Raw genomic sequence first — 19,533 nt, 5'->3', positions numbered from 1 at the left:
CTGTGCAGCGGCAGTCAAAAAAGCTAACAGAATGTTGGGAATTATTAAGAAAGGAATAGATAAAAAAACAGAAAATATCATATTGCTTCTATATAAATTCATGGTACACTCATCTTGAATATTGCATGCAGATGTGGTCGCCCCATCTCAAAAAGATATACTGGAATTGGAAAAGGTTCAGAAAAGGGTAACAAAAATAATTAGGAGTCTGGAACAGCTTCTGTCTGAGGAAAGATTAAGACGACTGGGACTTTTCAGCTTGGAAAAAAGAGACGACTAAGGCGGGATATGAAAGAGGTCTATAAAATTATGACTGGTGTGGGGAAAATAAATACAGAAGTGTTATTTACTCCTTCTCATAACACAAGTACTCGGGGGTCACCAAATTAAATTAATAGGCAGCAGATTTAAAACAAATAAAAGGAAGTATTTTTTTCACAAAATGCACAGTCAACCTGTGAAACTCCTTGCCAGAGGATGTTGTGAAGACCAAGACTATCAGAGGTTTAAAAAAAGGACTAGATAAATTCATGGCCCATCAATGGCTATTAGCCAAGATGGACAGGAATAGTGTCCCTAGCCTCTGTTTCTCAGAAGCTGGAATGGTCGACAGGGGATGGATCACTTGATGATTACCTGTTCTGTTCCTTCCCTCTGGGACACCTGGCATTGTCCACTGTCAGAAAACAGGATACTGGGCTAGTTGGACCTTTGGCCTGACCAAGTATGGCCATTCTTATGTTCTTATGTTAATATGTGAGAGTGGGAAATGCTTCTCTCTAAGGGTCTTATGTGAAACTGGTCCTCTCTTCCCTCAGGGAGCGACCTTGAGGCAACTGTGAATGGGAGAGATCATGCCTTCCTCTCAGCCCTTTCTTCAGGAGCTGCAAGATAAAATTCCTTTTTCTTTCCTGACCTGCACACAAGTTAGCTGTTCTGCTCTCATTTAACTCATCCAACTTGTGCATCTCTTACAGACATGGAGGGGTACAGCTGGCTGAGCCCCAAGCAGCTCCTTAACCCTTTGTTGCTCATCATACTCATCCTTTGGAGAGTTTGGCACTGGTCCTGGCACTAACCTGTGTGTGATCTCTCACCACAAAGAGCAGTTGTGCCAAAATCCTATGAGGGTTGCAGTTGTGAGGCTTTTTGCAAGGAACGGTACAATTGTTACGTTCCCCTCTGCAGTTATCAAGGATTCGAGTGGCCTAGCAGATCACCAGTCTGGATATCAATAAATTGATATATACCAGGATTGTTATCGCAAGCGGAGCCTCTGACGCATTTCAAACCAAACACACTGCTTCAGGTAGAACAAACAAACAGATTTATTAACTATAAAGATAGATTTTAAGCGATTATAAGTCAAAGCATAGCAAGTCAGATTTGGTCAAACGAAATAAAAGCAAAACACATTCTAAGCTGATCTTAACACTTTCTATGTCCTTAAAAACTTAGATGCTTCTCACCACAGGTGGCTGGTTACTTTTCAGTCAGGCTCTCCCCTTTGATCAGCGTTTCAGTCGCTTGATGGTGGTGGTGTCTGTAGATATAAGTGTAAAAAAGAACATGGCAAAATCTCTCTCCCTTTTATCATGTCCTTTATTTCCTCTTGGCTTTTCCCCCTGATCCCCACCTTCAGAGTCAGGAACCTCATCACAGTTCCAAACTGACCAAAGGAAGGGGGCGACTCGGTGGAGGATATAACAGACTCTTTTGTTGTTGCCTAAGCCAGGAACAATGGACACTGTGAGGCTGGGCTGGGTTTGTCCCATCCATGCCCTGATGAGGTGTGAACTGCCTCTCTGTTCTTGGAGAGTTTTTGCATGGGCTTGCTTTAAGCCATGAGGATACATTTTCAGCCTCATAACTATATACATGAAATTATAACCTATAACCTCACTATAACAATTACTATATCACCACTATAACAACCATGCTTGGTGCATCATGAGCCTTCCAAAGACACCCATCATGACAAACTTTGCATTGGATACCACACAATCATTTTATAAAGATGAACATGGGGGTGTAAGATGTCCCCCTGAGGTACAGAATGTCACAACGATCTAGCCCACATTTTCTTTTGGACAGATTTTGATCTCCTTACTTTTGCTGAGCAGCCTCTCATTCCATTGGACAACATATGTAATGAAGAGTGGTGTTAGGGGGCTTATTCCTTCACCCACTTACTTCCTTGGTCCTTCTCGCATGAACAGAGAGCAACAATACCCAAAAAGTCCAAAGGTGCAAACAATTCGATGTTTATTGGGGTGAACTTCCAGCAAGCATGATTCCAGTTTCCTTCCTTAGTATCTTCCTTCCCAGCTCTGACACCACAGAGCCTTACACCTGTGTCCCTGTTCCCATTCCTACCCTTAGCCAAACATGATTCCAACTTCCTTACTCCCATTCCCTGTTCCCATTTCCCCCTTTAGCAAAACATTATTCCAATTTTCTTACCCCCATTCCCTGTTCCCATCTCCCTCCCCCCCCACACACACACACCCTCCCACCCCATACCCACTCCCACTCCCTCATTTACTATATAATCTGTAGTCAAACTTGAGTTCTGCTTAGCTATATCTTAACCAATCATTTTCCTGAAATTTAACTAACCAATCCTAACATATTGTAACATGATTATGTAACCAATTATATCCCACCACCTTAATTAGTTTACACCCAGCAAAATTAATTATACAGCAGACAGGAACAATCACAGAACCAGAGAGATTATATAGACAAACAATAGCAAAGTGAAGGAGTACTTGTGGCACCTTAGAGACTAACCAATTTATTTGAGCATGAGCTTTCGTGAGCTACAGCTCACCACAAGTACTCCTTTTCTTTTTGCGAATACAGACTAACACGGCTGTTACTCTGAAAAAAATAGCAAAGTGGGAACTATAATGACAAAACAATACAGAAGTGAGGATTTCACATCCCAGCTATTGATAAGTGAGTTCTTGCCAGACAGGATGCTATCAAATTAAGTTTCCTTTTACATTTTCTAGGCACTTCCCTTTCTCTGGAGGTGATAGGAATACAATCCTGTCCCGATAGTGCCTAACAGCCCAATAGCACCTTATTTCAATGTGACTAGTTTGGAATGTGAGGATGTGACTGTTCGCTTCCTAGCTTATGGCTGCCTCTGCTGCTTAGCCAAAGGCCTTAGCCTAAGAACAGGGCCTCAGACTGTCACAGTAAGAGAAGGCCCTTACACCAGCAGACAGTGATTTTGATTCTTTTATACCTCTATAATTAGCCAAGTGATAAGAATACACCTAAATTCTTAGAGTATAGGCCTTTACAGACAGTCCTGAATATCTATATCCTAACAAGTGGAATATACTGAATGGGGAAAACTCAGTGACATTCCCCTCGAGATTTCTCATTATGACTAAACAAATTGTAGCTCTACCTTGAATGGGCCAAGATGTTGAGTAACATCATGAAGCGCGTCTCAATGATATGGCATTATCACTGATGTCAAACAGCACAAAGAAAATTATAGTCTGTCTATGGATTCTTGATGTCTTAAGTGTTTCTTGGAATTTTTTTAAGCTTTGTAAACCAGGACTGCTTCAAAAGACAGAAGAAAACTTGCATTTGACTTTTCATAGATTTTTAAGAGTATGTGGCAATAGTTTAGCATTCATAGGTTTAACCTTTTGATAAGTAATTTATAGGGAGTATTTTAAACCTATTTTAATAGGTAATACATTTTTAAAATCTCATTTACCAAATGAATCAATTAATAAATCTTTCAGGGCAAAAAGAAGCATAGATCATTTCAGGGTTAAAATAGGTATAATGGGGTGAAATAATTTTAATGAAAAATCAAAGCTGATTGAAATTCCAAATTATTCAAGGTTTGTTACAAAATTAAAAAAGAGGTGCCATTTTTCAGAAAATTTGGGTACTATAGACCAATTGTTCAAGCAACACTGAACGTTTTTTTTTATCAAAAGTTGATCATTTTCCAGAGAAGATGACTAACGTCCAAAAAGTGAAATTTCACATTTACACACCTTTGATGCAAAGACATCCATTTTGCAAGTAAACAAAAGGGTCATGAGACCCAAGCCCACAAGAAACAACATGACCAAAACTTTGGAAATTATTTTCATATGTGTATGACTGCAGAGATTAAGAAAGATTCTTGATAAATAAAGAGTGCACTACAGTACTTGTATTAGATTAATTGAAAAATACTATTTCTTTTGTTTTTTTACAGTTCAAATACTTGTAATCAAAAATAAATATAAAATGAGCACTGTACATTTTGTATTCTGTGTTGTAATTAAAATCAATATATTTTAAAATGTATAAAATATCAAAAATATTTAAATAAATGGTATTCTATTCATAGAATCATAGGGTTGGAAGAGACGTCAGGAGGTCATCTAGTCCAACCCCCTGCTCAAAGCAAGACCAACACCAACTACATCGATAAACTAAATATATTATTATTGTTTAACAGTGCAATTAATTGCATGATTAATCAGGATTAATTTTTTAAATTGTTTCACAGCCCTATTTTTTACCTTTCTCTGGATCTCAAACTTACCGGTCTCATCTAGTATGACAAATTCCATGATTCTGTGCTATGTTCTCTCTTTTGAAGATTGAAAATATAGATAACCGTTTCTTTCCTTATCTGAGGCAAATCCATTCTCATCTTAAATTGCTTATTATAATATAGGGTCAAATCTTTTAGTCATTACCCAGCCCTCTTATTAGCATGTTTCCATTGAGTTATCTAGTAAGAACTGCAGTACTTGTCTCTAAGGGCACATTTACTTTAAAAAGAAAGATGTAATCCACACAAGCCTTTTCTCTTGACACTTATAAAGATGCATCCCTTTCTCTCTGTAACATCTAAGCAATTTTCCCATTCTTTTGAATAAGTAATTACATCCCACGCTGGTCAGGGGGATAAATAAAATAAAATAATTTATTTTCACTCCCCATTTAAAAATGTTGAAAAGAACCTCAGTGAATTTTATATATTGTGTACCGATTGTACAGACTCAAATTATGTGGACTAACACACAAATGTTGACATGCAGTCCTTACTATTCAGTGTTACCCACATATAATTTCATTCCTTGTTCGGTTACTCGTTTAAGAGGGATTTGGCATTAATATTGTATAGTACTTCAGTCTGCAATACAAGCAATAATTATGCAAGTCATTTTAATTATATTTTATAATCTTTCCTCTTTTTGTTTGTCATAGATGCAGCTAATCCCTGACTAATAATTGCAGATGCTATAAAAGTGTTTTTGGAAATCCTCTTTTTTAACCAAGAGTTGTAAACATCTCTTACATTGTTTTATAATTCTTTAGAAATAGAATAAAAATGAAGGTATTACTATTTTCCAAAATTGCAAGTCAGGAAATACTGCGAGTCCATTCAATGTTTCTAACTTACTGGCACAAATTCTGATTGCAAAGCATCTGCTCACGGAACATTTTCCAGTGCTCTTTATATCCATCATAAAATTATAACACACTACAGTTGCACCCATGTATTCATTTTTTATGGCATTGTGTAGGAGTCAGTACAGCAGGATTATCCATTAAGAGTTCCTATTTTGTTCCCCTTTTTCCATTTTGGATCCCAATAACAAAAGCTATACAGATACTTTATGCACAGTATATATGCCTATATTATGATGACATATGGTAGAGTAACTATAGTTTGAAAGCATGTTCAGCATTCCATTATAAACCGTTTTCAGGTTTGTTTTTCAGCTGTTTCAAATACTGTAGAATCATTTTAAAACTGAACACATCAATTAACTTAGATTAAGCATGTGTTCAGTATTAAGCAATGAAATGGAAATCCTTCCCTGTTCATGCTTCCCCAAATTAGCAGCCTTCTTTTATGCTTTTTAACTATTGTGATCTCAGATAATTTTCTTGGCCTTTTCCATCTTCCTGATGCACCCCTCACCTTGGTGACCTTCTCTTGTAGCCATTACACTGCTCTACTTCTCACTGATAAAAGAATGCTTTTATTCTAACATTATTTAGCAGGTTAGACAAAACCCTGTCTGAGATGGTTTAGATAATCATTAGTCCTGCCATGAGTGCAGGGGATTGAACTAGATGACTTTCCAGACCTATGATTCTATTATTGTAATTTTATGTTTCCACAATTACCTTCAATATTATTTTAGACATTTTGAATCAAATACATTGCTCCCCTAGACCTCTTCAATTTTCTTCCCACTATTCCTTGTTGTTTTAATTGCTCCTCTTGTCATAAAGAATCTGGTGTTTAAAAATAATTCATATTTCATAAATTAAAAATTAGCAAGATCAATTTATGACAACACAACCTCCCTAATGGAGGGGATCACAAGCCCTCTGCTATATCTTCCAGATGTTTCCCCCAATCTTTCCAGATTGAGTTTCAGACAGCTCACTTGTAACTCAGCTTCTTAGTTCTGACGTCAGTAACAGTGACTCATCTGTAAACTTCCTGCACCATTTTTAAAAGGCATGCCAAAAGAAACTATGTAGCCAGAGCTCCTTTGGACCACTAAGACTCTAGTGGAAACCCCTCCACTGAGCCATGTGGTCCTATTGGGATCCAGGAAGTGGGTGGGTGGAAGCTCACCCACTGCCAAAGGGTCCCCCACCAGCCTAAGGGGGGGGGGCACAGGACCTGGAAGCAAAGTGATTTTGGGGGACAACTAATAAAATAACAGAAACAGGAGTGTGGTCAAAGGGTCAAACAAAGGGAGCCTGATGGGGACAGTGAGCAGAGAACCATGGACAGCGCCCACCGCTCCTCAAAGGCGTCAAGGGAGTCAGTGGATGCAACCAGAGGAATTCATAAGAGAACCTAAACATATAGAACTGTTTAAAATAAATTAACTATCATACTGTAAATTAGATTCAGTAACATACTGTTTGTGCCTGCCTAGCAGAACAATTACAATGTAGTACATAGAAGTTACATGTCCTATAGATTACTCTACAATTACCTGGTAATTGCAGTTCCTAATTCTCATAGTAACTTTTTCCCCCTCAGATGTACACCCATAACATCATGTTCTGTTTTGTGACTTGAAAGATAAAATACAACATAAAATTTTGAGAGAGAAATCAAAACCTCTAGAAAGTTCCACACATACCTTTCACATTGAAAAAGTGAATGCACTTAGCTAGCACACCAATAAACAAACAGTAAATACACAACTCTCTTCTATATGGAAACACAGAGTCTGTTTGTATTGTTTGCATTTCTAGGATACCAAGAGTAAGGTAATAGCACATAAGGTATTCATCAGATATATTATGTAGTGAATTTCACTGGTATTTTTCAAAGAACATATTAATCAAGTGGTATTACATCAGCTGCAGAGCTGTTGAATACCACACAAAAGCATTAATTGAAAGCATTCATTGAACAAATTGTCTGGTGCTCTCATTTGTAATTCCCTCTTCAAATACTTTTGCAAAACCACATACTTGTACTGCTGTGTGCATAGAGGACACATATGTGTAGGTGTAATGTCTTACAGACAGAATTGCTTGTCATCTGAGTTCACTCCGGGGGGGAATAGCCTCCATATTGCACAGTATGGCTGAGACAGTGGGATGCTGGTAAAGTAAACACTGTCCATGCTAGTAATAACAAGTATTGGGTAGTGGCTGAAAAAGACTGGTATGGACTCATAGAACGTTATTTTAATTGGATTATGCTCTATTTCACTCCTAAATTTCCTGTGGTAATAAATGGAAATATTTGTGTCTTTTCTACCATTTTTTAAATAATGTAATTAAACTATAAAGGCAGAGCAAAGCTACACTGCGGTTCGTATTTTAAACTTAATATTTATGGTGGTTCAAATAATTACCACTATTGTGGTCTTGAAAATGCGTTCTTGGTAATACATTTTAAAAAAAGTAGTAACAAAGATATGAATGCAATACAAGTAAAACTCCTCCAAAACTCTTCCCATTGCTATCTGCTCTGGGGAAGGAGAAAATGAGCACAAAAACCCCTCTTGCTCTTATGCTGCTGGTTCCAGCAACCAAATAGTCCATACAGAAATGTAAAGAGAGATTTTTGCTCCCCTTAAATTCTTGTGGAGTCATAATCTGGGTCGCAATCTAGGCCTTGATGAATGCCAGTGATATTAAGCAAATACTGTGTTCAAATGCTATTCCACCAGCCTTACCATAAACCTAATTTGAATGCTGCATCTGATTTTTAAATAATAAGACAAAGTATTCATGCTGCTTTGCACTTCACATTAGTTATTATCCCTCATAACATCTCTTTGAGGGACACAAGTCAGTACTATTATCCATATTTTTCAGCAGGGAAAACAGGAGTAAGGGTTGAAGTAACTTCCCCAAAATGTAGGTGTCAGAGCCATGATTAGAATTCACGTGTTCCTAACTTCCAACCCTCACCTTTTTTGACTATTCTACTTCTCAAGTAATTTAGACAGCTTCCCCATTGTGTGACACTACAACAAGTTACTGGTGCAACAGAACTTGTTTCTAAAAGACTTAGAAAGACAAGGTAGTTGAGGTAATATCTTTTATTGGATCAGTTTCTGTTAATGTAAGAGACAAGCTTTCAAGCCACACAGAACTCTTCTTCAGGTCTGGGAAAGGTCGTGAGAGTGTCACAGCTAAATATTCCAGAAAACTTGGCTCACGTATGAAAGGTTTGCATGGCTAATTGTTTTTTATATGTATACATTCTGGCCACTACTACTCTGTGGTAACAAAAAACCTTATGTGCATATTCTGCAAACATATGTGGGAAGTGGGAGATATTGTATGAGATGACAGATTGAAACACAGAGGTATTTTATATTCCAATGCCCAACATAATAGAATGCAAGACAGATAACTCCTCAAACTATCATATATCATGAAAGACTTCTTATAAAGAAGTCATGAGAAGAAACTGCCTGATCATGGAAGAAAGGGGAGAGATGGCAGTGAGTAACAACCTGTCACTTGCTCAGGATGGAGGCTGTTGACAAATAACTACAAGGGCTCCAACTACAGATACTGCATAACCTTGTTCTGGGTAGGTATAACCATGGCAGATCAGCCATAGGACCGGATCATAGTGCATGATGATAGGTGTAGGACAACAGAGTTCTTCTATTTTGAAGGCGAGATAGCGAAGGCAAAAAAAGCGTCCATAGCCTAATTACTTTGTCATATTCTTGGTCAAAAGGACACAGAAAAGGTGTCCTCTCACAGTGAATTGTGTAGCAGAAGGCTAAGATGGACACACACATACCAGGAGAGAAGAAAAAAAGAGACAAGGAGGAAATGTGAGTTGTTGGAGGGGGTGATGGCTACAAGTATTTATCTGGCAATATTTTGAAGTTAAAAGTGGGAGTGCATATGTACAGTTCTGTATTTGTTTTTCCCCCAATGTGCCTGATGATGAATAAGTATTCATTACTTGCAGAGATTAAACGGGAAGTCAAAATCAAAAAAGTTATTTTCTTCAGTTCTCTTCCTAAATGGTCTTCTGCATCATCATTAATGTAAACCTCTAATATTTTAGAAGGCTAAAAGCTGAGACAACTTTCCAGAAACTCCCAAAATCAAATCTACCTTCACTAATTAATCTGACAGATTATAAATAAATAAATCTACAATGTAATGTACTTTCAATCAACTAAAAAAAAACAAGTTTTGGGTTCTTCCACAAATAACACTGTTCGTTCTTCAACTTGATTCACCCAAAATAAGTTACAATCAGCACTCCAGAACATAATGATTTCATTGTGCAGTGAGTTTTTCTTCCATGATCTCCAATGATATTTCAAAAGATATAAAATAGGGACATGAAAACAAATGTAACAGTTTAGGCTGGCACTTTACTGTGAATCAAATGATAGGAAGTAACATTAGGTTGGGTTTTGTTAGGTTAGTTTTATAGTTTGTTGTGTTGCCTAAGTATCAATGCAAACAATTTCCTCTATTTCAGTAGTTTCGACGGTTAAAATTAGGCTTTCTGCCAAAATATGAAACTTGTTGAGGTTCACAATAACAACTTCCACTTCCATAATGACATATATCATCTAAAATGAATGGGACTACATATTTGTGCCTGAATGACTGGCTGTTTTTAAATATCATTCCCAGATATGACTCTCTATATGAGCAATTATTTTTTTGGATCAGTTGAATTGGAATGTACGGGTCTCTAGTTATCTCTTTTGTCTTTAGTAATTACAGCTTTTGAAATAATATTTTGAACCAGCTGACCTAACTAGCTAGGTTACTCATTATTTTGACCACTTGAAGTAATTATGTCCTCTCAGATAATCATCTATTTTTCAGGGTATCACTATGTCTGAGGACCATTCAGATTAAAGAACTGAGAGACAGAGAAATTTAAACTAGAAAATTATTTTGTATTAACTACATTCCAGGTACAAATTAGCTATTATTGCTGTGATTTGTTTGGTTTTAAAAAATAAAAAAGACAACACAAAACTGAAGTAACTCCCAGACATAAATAACCTTTTAAACTAGTTAAATCATTATTTTTACTTAGTGCAATACAAAAAATGTACAATGCTACTGATTATTTTTTGTCACTTAGATTTAAGAGTGTTTTATTTTTCATCATGGATTTTGGTAGAATTGGGGCCAGGTTTCTTTCTGATTTGGCATTTAGATCTTAGTACTAAAAAGTGAATGGTTTTTTTTTTTTCAGGTATCTAATAAAACATTACTAGGAAGTGTTTACTTAAATTAAAATGTGTGTGTGTGTGTAATTTAACATCTCATGAAATCAGCCATTTTGCTTCATGAATAGGGCCCTGCCAATTTCATGGCTGTGAAAAACATGTCGGGGACCATGAAATCAACCCTTCCCAATGAAATCTGATCTCCCCTAATGCTGGGAGCCTGGGGCTCCTAGCTGCTAGTCCAGCCACGCTGGGGAGGGGCAGGAGTTGTCGTTCCCCTGGATGGCTGCCCTTGGTGGGATTGGATCCACCTCCAGAGACAGAGCAGAAATGAGGGTGGTACACCCTCACTTCTGCCTTGCAGCAGCCCAAGAACTGGGCTCCAGGCTTCTGTTCCCCCACCACCACCCCGGCCACCTTTGTGGCTCCTGCCTCAGCTCCAGGTCCAGGCACAGAGCTTGTAGCTTCCTCCCACAGAGGTTTCTGCTGGGCTGAGGGGGCTTTCGCTCCTGGCTGTTGCAGCTGGGGCAGCCCAGGCTCAGGGCTTCTGTGCCCTGCCCTCACGGATCCTGCTGCAGCTCTGGCACCGAGCCCTGTGCTTCCTCCCTTGGGGGCTTCCGCTCCTGGCACTACAGCTGGGATGGGTGCAGTCCAGGCTTGGAGTTACCACATCCCCCCCAACTGCTCCAGCCGGGGCTCAGTGCAGCCCAGGCGTGGGGCTTCCGCCACCTGCGAGCCAGACGCAGGTCAGGGCAGTCCGGGCTCAAGGCTTCCCAGGCTTGAGGCTTCTTCCCCTGCGGCTCCTGCCAAGGCTTGGGGTTACCTGATAGGGGTTTCCGCCCTGGAGTTTCTTCCAGGCCTCGCGGCCTCCCAAATTGGCCGGGTGCCCCTGTCTAAATCTGTCTCTAGAGAGGACTAGCAGCTAGGAGCCCCTGGCTGGGGTGCTCCCAGCAGGATGGGGGAGATCCTACCCACTTTCATCTCTGGGAACCTCCTCTAACTGCAGGAATCCAGCAGGTGCTGCCTTCAGAGCCCAGCTCTGAAGATAGCACAGAAGTAAGGGTTGCACTCTTGGGACCTCCCTACAGCATCTTTGCAATTCCCCTCCTACCTCCTGGTCCCATTTTGGTCAGGACCCCATGGCTACAACACCCTGAAATTTCAGATATACACATCTGAAATAGTGAAATTTACCAATTTTAAAACCCTCTGACTGTGAAATTAACCACAATGGACCATGAATTTGGTAGGGTCCTATTCACGAATAATATAACTTTTTTCCCATGAGAAAAAAAATTGAGCCTTACTCTGTCTGAAATTTGCAAGAAGTCAATCTCCTTTCATCCACTAGCTGTGAACTTCTGTCAGCAGGAATAACATGTAGAAAGACTAATGAAGTAGGAAAGCTGTAATGAAACTTAACCCTATTGGAATGTTTATTTGTTTATGTCCGCCATTTTGTTGAATCGCCACCTTGGATTCATACAAGTTGTTGTGTGGACTCCATTTTGAGTGTCCTTCTTGTTAGAGCATTGGTGGCTTTTTCTCTAAACAGCAGGAAGAAAGGGTGGGGAAAGGACACACGATTAGACTGCATAAATAGCCCGTGAACCCAACACAGAGTGCTGTGCATCTGAGAAGCAGCTTGTGTCCTGTTTATTTGTGCGTGTATCATGAGTCAAGATCCATCACTGTTACTTACCTGAAAGACCATCTCCTGTAGCCAGATCCATGTTCCTCCTGTGTCCCATCAGAGTGCAGTTGAAGGTCCGGGTTTGACTGGTAGCTGTGGCAGATCTGAGACATGTCCAGCTTTCTGTTCATCTCCATCCATGCACCAGAAATCACCTGCCTACAAGTAAAGTTCTGTCAGTAAGTCCATAGTGATTAAGGGTTTATAGTGGAACCATGGCATCATTGCCTATGAGAACAATGGCGCTATTTCACTCTTTTCCTGTTATACTGTTGAATTTGCCTTGTCTCCTAAATTTGTTTGCCTTGTTGTCCAATAAATCCCTTTTTGGTTTTACACCTTAACACTGAGTTTGTGTTACTTACCTGCAACCAAGGTGATAGAGATACTATTCCTGAGTCCAGAATTTAGCATTCCATTCAGTTTAATTTCCCTTAACAACACTATGACTTCATGCCACAGTCTGTAAACTGCTTGTTATAAAATCAGGAACTGAAAATGACATAAAATAACCTTAATAAAATCAGTGCAAATGATTACATAGTGCTGATTACAAAAATCTACTTTAACTTTGTATAAAATGGTATAAAATAGTGTGCATTTTGCTCTTTTAATTTGTCACTTAGTTAGCTGAAGTTAGCTAAGGTGTCACCATTTTATAACATATATATAAGAGGTAATGATGCTTCAGTGAAGAGTAATAGCAATAATGAGGAAATTGATCTGGGAATTAAAACAATATATATGAAACATAAATGCTATATTTTCAAAAGGATATACTATAAAATATGTTTTGTAAGCTGGATGTTAATTAGAGCTCAGCAAGTTTTGAAAATTCCCACCCATAGCGTGCAATGTGTCCTACGTACTAATTTTAAGCCCAAACATAGATACCACATGAGAAAAAAAAAAAACGCAAAACAAAAACAAACCAAAAAGTACAAAACCTGATCTAGATTAAGTCATATCACAGTCTATAATGCCTAAAGGTCCACTCATATTAATGTGGCTGGTGTCTCAGATTTTATATTAGAATATTATATTATTATTATTATAATATTGTATTTCTAGACCTCATGGGTGCAAAGAAAAGCTTGAAAATATGCCCTGAGCATAACTGACATAGTGGTGTTTATCCCAACACTGCAGCATCTAGCTACTGAATAACAACAAGAAAGTAAACCTAATCAAGCTGAAACTAATAAAATAATAATAAATTATTAATAGCTTCCCCCTTCGATCTCAAATTATTAAAGTACTTTTAATCCAGATCCAAATAGGCAATAGGATATTTGGATGTGGGTCTCCCTCAAAAATAATTAAGTGTTAATTTGGCAAGAGCATCACTCTATAGACCAATGGTAAAGCATTCACCTGAGAAAGGACCCAGATTGTTGTTCAAATCCCTTCTATTCATCAGGCAGAGGGAGAACTTGAACTGTGGGTGTCTTACATTTTAGGTGAGCCCGTCTTAACCGGAAACTGAATGTTATAAGGGAGAGCGACCTTCTCCTCTTGTCCACTGTTCTGTTTTGTGTAGAGCTGTCAAGGTTCCTCCCCCACTCTGAACTCTAGGGTACAGATGTGGGGACCTGCATGAAAAACCTCTTAAGTTTATCTTTACCAGCTTAGGTCAAAACTTCCCCAAGGTACAAAGTATTCCACCCGTTGTCCTTGGACTGGCCACTACCACCACCAAACTAATACTGGTTACTGGGGAAGAGCTGTTTGGAGGCGTCTTTCCCCCCAAAATACTTCCCAAAACCTTGCACCCCACTTCCTGGACAAGGTTTGGTAAAAAGCCTCACCAATTTGCCTAGGTGACTACAGACCCAGACCCTTGGATCTTAAGAACAATGAACAATCCTCCCAACACTTGCACCCCCCCTCTCCTGGGAAATGTTGGATAAAAAGCCTCACCAATTTGCATAGGTGACCACAGACCCAAACCCTTGGATCTGAGAACAATGAAAAAGCATTCAGTTTCTTACAAGAAGACTTTTAATAAAAATAGAAGTAAATAGAAATGAAGAAATCCCCCCTATAAAATCAGGATGGTAGATATCTTACAGGGTAATTAGATTCAAAAACATAGAGAACCCCTCTAGGCAAAACCTTAAGTTACAAAAAAGATACACAGACAGAAATAGTTATTCTATTCAGCACAATTCTTTTCTCAGCCATTTAAAGAAATCATAATCTAACACATACCTAGCTAGATTACTTACTAAAAGTTCTAAGACTCCATTCCTGGTCTATCCCCGGCAGAAACCAGTATATAGACAGACACACAGACCCTTTGTTTTTCCCCCTCCTCCCAGCTTTTGAAAGTATCTGGTCTCCTCATTGGTCATTTTGGTCAGGTGCCAGCGAGGTTACCTTTAGCTTCTTAACCCTTTACAGGTGAGAGGAGCTTTCCCCTGGCCAGGAGGGATTTCAAAGGGGTTTACCCTTCCCTTTATATTTATGACAAGAGCTAAGTGGTCTCTGAGCACGTCTACAAGATTGGCTGCCAAAGACAAATTAGGTGGAGCCTGTTCACAGGCGCCGGCGCCGTGGGTGCTCCGAGTTGAAAAACCCACGGGGAAAAATTAGTGGGTGCTCAGCACCCCCCAGCACCAGTCAAGTGTTTGTGGGGCCCCATCAGCTGTCGGGGGGGGCAATCAGCAGTTTTTTGCAGAGCCGCCGCCGATCAGCTGTTTCCGGCTCTGAGCTGCTGTGCTGATCAGCTTGGGCAAAACAGCTCTTCTCGGCAGGGCTGTTTAGGGGGCACCAGCCAATCAGCGGTGGGAACTCTGCTCCTGGGGCAGGGGATGAGTGACCCCCATCGCCCTCGCCTCCTTCTCGCTTCTTATGGGCGGCAGGCTGCTTGCTGAGCGCTGCAGCTGAGCAGCTCCCAGCCTCCCTTCGACCTCTCAGCCAACTAAAGGCAGTAGCAGCAGATGAGTGCATTTCAAAGGGGGTCCTGGGGTGAGGGTGGCGGAGGAGGGGGGGACTGAACCCACTTCCCAGGTGGCTGTGCTGAGAGCTGGCTGCTGGCGGGGTGGCCGTCTGCAGGGGGGCACCGGCTGCTGCTGCTGCCCAGCTCTCTGCATCTGGCAGGGGGCTCAGTCAGAGGCGTCTCCAAAAACATCCCCCTGGACCCCCGCAGCACAGAGAGACTGAGAGTGCCAGCCCCCCCGGGTAGCTGGACCGGGACGGGCATGGTGGGTGCGGGGCGTCTCCTGGGCTGCTGCAGGGTGCGGTGACCCCCCTGCTTGCCCTCCCTGCCCCGGCAGAGACACCTGCCTCTCGGGCCATGTTCATGCAGTGCGCTTGGTCCCCCTCCCTGGAATCTGGGTGGCTGCCTCTTACGGGGGTGGGGTGGAAGGGATGGGGGGGGGGGGACTCAAGCTATCGGGGAAAACCTTCCAAGCAGCCTAATCTGTGCCTTGGGGTGTGGATGGAATAGTCTCCCAAGGGAAGGGCTAGTGTGTGACCCTTGGGGTACAACCTGGGCTGGAACTATCTCCTGTTCAGTCCATGTGCTCTGGCAAACATAAGTCCAAGCATCATGTTGGGGGGAGGGGGGCATTGCTGAGTCCCAGGGTTGAGTAATTCTCTGGTGATGATCATTGAATTGCTAATTGTCATTCACTTGCTGCACAGTGGCTGGTGATGGTTGTGTAACATCCACCCAGCCATTTGGTCAAGTGCCTTGTTGTTTCTGGGGAGTTGCCTTCTGGGCTACTCCCAAATTTGCAGCATATTTCATTAACACCATACAGCACAATCTCATAATGTCATACACTTCAATGATGTACATATTTCGACAGTACAGTGGATTTCAGCAAATCATAACCTTTCCCATGATACTTTCCATGGCATGCTTTATATGAAATATACAAATGGTGAATATGGGGCTTACAGAGCACAGCACACCACTCCCCTGCGGTATAGAGTAGTGGCTCTAAGACCTTTTTACTGGTGACCCCTTTCACATAGCAAGCCTCTGAGTGTGACCGCCCCCCTTATAAATTAAAAAAAAACAAACACTTTTTATATATTTAATATTACCTTCAGTGTCATCTCATCTATAACTATCAGTCCTGCAATACAGTAATAGTGATTTTGCCTTTGTCATTTGACAGGGAGCATGTTGTGAATGTGGTCTGGAGTTCGAAAGGGAATGTACAGTCCTGGTATGAAAAGAGCTATATTTTCTGTGACATCTTTAGATCTGCACAGAATTGCATAAGTTGTCTTCACACTTTGAGTCTCTATTTTTGTATTTTGAACTTCCTTATTGTTCCCTGTAAAATTAAGAGTAAACAAAGATTTAAAAATATTTTATATGTGTAATTTACATCAATGCCAAACTATATTTTGCGTCTCAGGCAGTGACTCAAGTAGAAATTGAATTGTTGCTGAAAACTATTCTTATCAATGATTCTCCTGAACCGACATTTAAAATGGTGCCAATCTAGACCAAGAAAAAAAAAATCAATACTATTTTTTAAAATGTGATTGAGACTGCTTTGTAACAGAGGGTAGAAAATAGTCTTATCTGGGCTACTCTAACACTTGACCTATTTTCAGTACCAGGCTGCGTGGAAATGGTTCCATGTACTATTGCAGACTGGCCCGCAATTAAACAGCAAGATTTTTCACACAAATGAAGAATAATATGAAAGTCCTGGTGAAGATTATTAAATACCTCCTTGCTGCTGGACTATAAAAAAGAATGCATGTTATTTTCCCCATTAGAATACATAAAATTATTTCTCATACGCTTTCACTTGTACAAAGATTGAAATTTAACAGTAAAATATACTTAGATACCAAGGATAACTTCTTTTTCTTTTCTTTTTCTTTTTTTTTTTTTTTAAGATCAGCAAACTATTGTGTTTTGGGGAATTCTCTGAAATTGATTAATTTCTTATACATGGAAGAAAATGCAATGTCTGTCAGTTTTCATAATTAATTTTCCCCTCACCACAGAGCAAAGCCATCTTGTTGAGCTGGACTTTAGGGAGATGATGGACTTGGGGGATAAGGATTTATGTTAACCCATGTGGTGGAGAATGTGCACAGGGATTCTGAATCACTTGAGCCCTGAAATAAAATATCTGAACTCTGCCTTGATCTCAATTATATTCTGCTTAGGTTCTTTCATTATGCTCATCATCATAGAATCTGAGTGCCTTCCAGTAATGCAGTAGGCAACATGACTAACATCTGTCATTGGTTTGTTCTCTCATCCTTTCTCCAGAGGGAGAGATGCATTCAGTAGAGAGTTTTGTACTGCTTTTTTTTTTTTAACACTTGTAAAATTTAACAGCCACTTCATACCCTTTTACAACCTCTTCACACTTGCATATAGGAAACCACCTAAATATACACTTTCCCCGATTCATTAGTTATATTCACAAATTGATCTCATATCCCACCTTACTACTGACAATACCCAAGACAAGAAGAAGCCAGTGTCCTGACACTGATACAACCTATACAATTCTGTATTGAAATGATGCAGAAAGGAATTTCAAGGTCTGTATATACCTCTTTCCTTTGAGAACACACACAGGCGGACTCAGACCCAGATTTCCTCATATCACAATCACAGCTCTTCCAAGCTGCTCCAACTTACTTCTCCTCCATTCTGCATCTACACCTAACATAGTGAATTCAGGGAAAGTGCGTTCAGATAATGTCCAGTGGCTATTGCCAGCTCCAGGCAAGGCAGAGTTAAGGTTGTGTGGTCATTTATTTTTACTCTATTTCTTGGTTGTCAGAAGTTTGAGTTTTGCTGAACTCAAAATTTTGGAAGGGCACAAGCTATCTCTGGGCATCCTTAACTTGTCATTAACAAAGATTTTGTGGGTTTTTTTTATTTTATTTTATTTCTTTTACTGTTATATAACACATGCACACATTTTTACGGAAAGCAAGGTCAAAGAAATGCTCCTTGCACTTAGAGCAGAAGGTGTGAGGTTTGTAATGGTTCTTGGTTCTTGTGGGAGCCAGCCCTCAGGAAAGTGCTGTCTCCTGTACAGACATGCTTTACCCTTATTTACTCCTTGGGGAAATCAGTGCTACTGCACAATGCAGAATTTGTGCAGAATTAATGATCGCCACAGATTTTTTTCCCCCTGCAGAATCTGACAGGGAGGCTGTGGAAGGGCAGCAGTCCTGAGTACACGTGTCAGTTCGGGTGTCAGGAGCAGCCGAGAGAGACATAAATCACCACCTTGGGGAGAGGGGGTGGGCACTGGGTACTTGTGTGAGACTGTCCCTCTTGTTCACTACCACAATTCACCTGCTACTGAGGGGCAGAGCCCAGGGTGTTTCTGAGGCAGGCTTGAGGCAGGCCCATCCTTTGTGCTGTGTCAGGGTCAGGTGCAACCTCACTAGCAAGTCTGTGTCACGGTAAGGAGATGCAGGGTGATCCCCCAGCTCCATGCAGCCAGTGGCCTGTGCTCCACACTGGAAGGCAGCCCCAGTGTGCACCCCTTGCCCCGTCACTGTACCTGCCCTGCAGAGGTGTGGTGTTGACAACAAGCAGCTGTGGGGAAGCTATGGGGATACCTGGCCAGCCCCTGCCCTTGTCTTTAGTCTTGCATGTCATCAAGTTGGGATCTGTGCCGAGCCTGGCTTACCCCAGTTGGGCAGTAGAGCAAAGGAGCCTTCCCATCTTGCTTGTCTGAGCCAAACCAGCTAGGTCCTGAACCAATGTAAAACCCAGCTGCATAGGGGCCTACCTTGTTCAGATGGTCAGTTGCCTTTTAAATAGTGCTTGGAAGGAAGGGGAGAAAGTTCTTAGTTGACAGATAGGGACAATGCTATGTTCTGCCTCCCCCCTCTCCAACTTTGGGTCTCAACTATTATTAGTGTGCTTTCAAATTTAGTAACTTCATTTATTAGAGGAAAGAAGCAGGAGGCCTGAAACTAATCTGATGGGAAATTGTCCAGATTTGCTATGCTATGCTAATGTTCAACAGCATTAAATTTATCTGTTAATTAAATTGGTTTGTTGGTAGATGGAAAAATAGCTAGCCAGAATTACTGGGTTTGAGGTTCCAAGGTACCCATTTTTCCTCAAATGCTAAAAAAGAACTTGACTGTTGAATGCCCTACACAACCCCCATCCTCCACCACCTC

At 40.6% G+C, this 19,533-nt stretch overlaps 1 long non-coding RNA gene across 1 annotated transcript; it reads right to left on the bottom strand.

Annotated features, from left to right (window-relative positions):
- Positions 1-1,318: 1,318 nt before the first annotated feature.
- Positions 1,319-14,868, bottom strand: LOC125638006 (uncharacterized). The gene is made up of 3 exons (XR_007357126.2): positions 14,773-14,868; positions 12,403-12,552; positions 1,319-1,543 (listed from the first exon to the last, which is right to left on the bottom strand). It is a non-coding gene; the product is annotated as an uncharacterized LOC125638006 (long non-coding RNA).
- Between the last annotated feature and the right edge of the window lie 4,665 nt (positions 14,869-19,533).

This window comes from Caretta caretta, chromosome 1 (genome assembly GCF_965140235.1).
Source record: "Caretta caretta isolate rCarCar2 chromosome 1, rCarCar1.hap1, whole genome shotgun sequence".
Taxonomy (NCBI): Eukaryota; Metazoa; Chordata; order Testudines; family Cheloniidae; genus Caretta; species Caretta caretta.
Note: the sequence above shows the minus strand (reverse complement) of the source record. Positions and strands in the feature narration are given on the sequence as shown.